The sequence below is a fragment of the Ovis canadensis genome, chromosome 3 (assembly GCF_042477335.2).
Source record: "Ovis canadensis isolate MfBH-ARS-UI-01 breed Bighorn chromosome 3, ARS-UI_OviCan_v2, whole genome shotgun sequence".
In the NCBI taxonomy this organism is placed as follows: domain Eukaryota; kingdom Metazoa; phylum Chordata; class Mammalia; order Artiodactyla; family Bovidae; genus Ovis; species Ovis canadensis.
The window spans coordinates 55,762,573-55,765,367 of NC_091247.1; the positions used below are offsets into that span (position 1 = coordinate 55,762,573).

Below are 2,795 nucleotides of genomic sequence, written 5' to 3' on the forward strand. Positions count from 1 at the left end.
TGACTGTGAATGTGTTAGTCTGTCAGTCATGTCTGACTCTTTGCAACCCTATGGACTATAGCCCACCAGGCACCTCTGCCAATGGGATTCTCAAGTCAAGAATACTGGAGTGGGTTGCCATTGCCTACTCCAGGAGATCTTTCCAATGCAGGGATTGAACCTAGATCTCCCACATTGCAGACAGATTCTTTACCATCTGACCACGAGGGAAGCCAGCTAGAGTAAAATAAAAGGGTTCAATTCTAAAGTAACTGAACGCTAAAATATTAGAAATCATACAAATGATAGTTCACTATCACAAAAGTCTAGTGGGGAGATGGAGAAAATATTTCCAATTAAGTGACTGAAGCAATTTGGTTTTTTTTTTTCTTCCTAAAAATCTTTATCTGTCCTCTGGGTATTTAAGAGATGGATCCTCATGATTGTCTTGATTTACAGTCTGGTTCTTGCAAAATATAGCACCAGGAATCCGAAAAGTGATGTATAGCATTTCCTTGTTAGGGACTGCATTTCTTACTAGGTGAACTGAACTACATGCCTCCAAGAAGATGCCTACACAGTTTCAGTTTATTGCCGAACATGCCTAGCTAGATTAGCACCTTTGGAAAAGCTGTAACAGCACACAATGGGAAGGAGTTCACTGCCACATGGCTGTCCATCTAAGAGTGCTTTGAAAGAGGTGAAAAACTCAATAGGCTTTGCTGGCAAATTCATCAAATCCATGACAATGTGCACAGAGTATTTTCTTTGTTTTGACAGTGGTCCCAGCTGCTGCATTAACTCTTCTCTGACTGGTCCTTGCACTAAGTCTTTCCCATCCAAGTTAAAGGCTTTTACCTTTTGGTCCACAATTTTTGTAATTAATTACAAAAATTGTGCAGTAGCCATTTATGAGATTCAGGATTGAGATTATTAGCAAACACAGCGCAGTTTTTCTTTGCTGCTGGAATGGCAAAGGGCCCAACCCACCCCAGGAAAAACATCAAATAGAACATTCCCCAGATTGGAGAAGTTCTGTGATATGGCTGTGTTCTGCGGAGAGATGAGGATTCCAACAGACTTTTGAAAAATCAAATTCACAGGTGTAATTGCTTTTTCACACCTTGGTCATCATATTCTCCTCTCCAGATAGTACTTCCAGTTGGAAATTTTGGTAGATATTATCAATATTATTGATTTGTAAGGATCAAAACAAACTATGGAAAATTCTTCAAGAGACAGGAATACCAGACCTCTTTACCTACTTCTGAGAAGTATGCAGGTTAAGAAGCAACAGTTAGAACCAGATATGGAACAATGGACTGATTCCAAATTCGGAAAGGAGTATATCAAGACTGTATATTGTCACCCTACTTATTTAACCTATATGTAGAATACATCATGAGAAACACCAGGCTGGGTGAAGTACAAGCTGGAATCAAGATTGCTGGGAGAAATATCAATAACCTCAGATATGCAGATGACACCACCCTTATGGCAGAAAGTGAAGAGGAACTAAAGAGTCTCTAGATCAAAGTGAAAGAGGAGAGTGAAAAGGCTAGCTTAAAATTCAACATTAAAAAAACAAATATCATGGCATCCAGTCCCATCACTTCATGGCAAATAGACGGGGAAACAATGGAAACAGTGTCAAACTTTATTTTTCTGGACTCCAAAATCACTGCAGATGGTGACTGCAGCCATGAAATTAAAAGACACTTGTTCCTTGGAAGAAAAGCTATGACCAACCTAGACAGCATATTGAAAAGCAGATACATTATTTTGCCAACAATGGTCCCTCTAGCAAAGCTATGGTTTTTCCAGTAGTCATGTATGGATGTGAGAGCTGGACCATAAAGAAAGCTGAGTGCTAAAGAATTGATGCTTTTGAACTGTAGTGTTGAGGAAGACTCTTGAGAGTCCCTTGGACTGCAAGGAGATCAAACCAGTCAATCCTAAAGGAAAACAACCCTGAATATTCATTGGAAGGATTGATGTTGAAGCTGAAGATCCAATACTTTGGCCACCTGATGCAAAGAACTGACTGATTAGAAAAGACCCTGATGCTAGGAAAATTGAAGGCAGGAGAAGGGGACAATAGAGGATAAGATGGTGGGATGGCATCACCAACTTGATCAATATGACTTTGAGCAAGCTCCAGTAGTTGGTGAAGGACAGAGAAGGCTGGCATGCTCTAATCCATGGGGTCACAAAGAGTCAGATACCTCTGTGTAGCTGAGATGAATTGAATGCAAGGTTTATCCTAGAGAATTTTCCATGTTAGCAGAATGACTATTGAGAAGAATTCATATTCTGATGTTGGAGGGAGTGTTCTCTAAATATTTGTCTATAAAGAAGGCTGGGCACTGAAGAACTGATGCCATTGAATTGTGGTGCTGGAGAAGACTCTTGAGAGTTTCTTGGACTGCAAGATCAAACCAGTCAATCCTAAAGTAAATCAACACTTAATAGAAGGACCAATGCTAAAGCTTAAGCGCCAATACTTTGGCTTCCTGATGGGAAGAGCTGACTCATTGTAAAGGACTGTGATGTTGGGAAAGATTGAGGGCGTGTGGAGAAGCGGGTGACAGAGGATGAGATGGTTGGATGGCATCACTGACTCAATGGACATGAGTTTGAGCAAACTCTAAGAGATAGTGAAGGACAGGAAAGTTTGGCATGCTGCAGTCCATGGAGTCGCAGAGTCAGACATGACTTAGTGACTGAACAATTTGGTTTATAATATTGCTCACATATTCTATTTCTCTGTTGAACTGCTGTATTGTTGTTTTATCCATTATCAAAAATTAAGTATT

At 40.1% G+C, this 2,795-nt stretch overlaps 1 pseudogene; it reads right to left on the reverse strand.

The window, feature by feature from the left end:
• Positions 1-372: 372 nt before the first annotated feature.
• Positions 373-1,183, reverse strand: LOC138436253 (tRNA (guanine(37)-N1)-methyltransferase pseudogene; annotated as a pseudogene).
• Between the last annotated feature and the right edge of the window lie 1,612 nt (positions 1,184-2,795).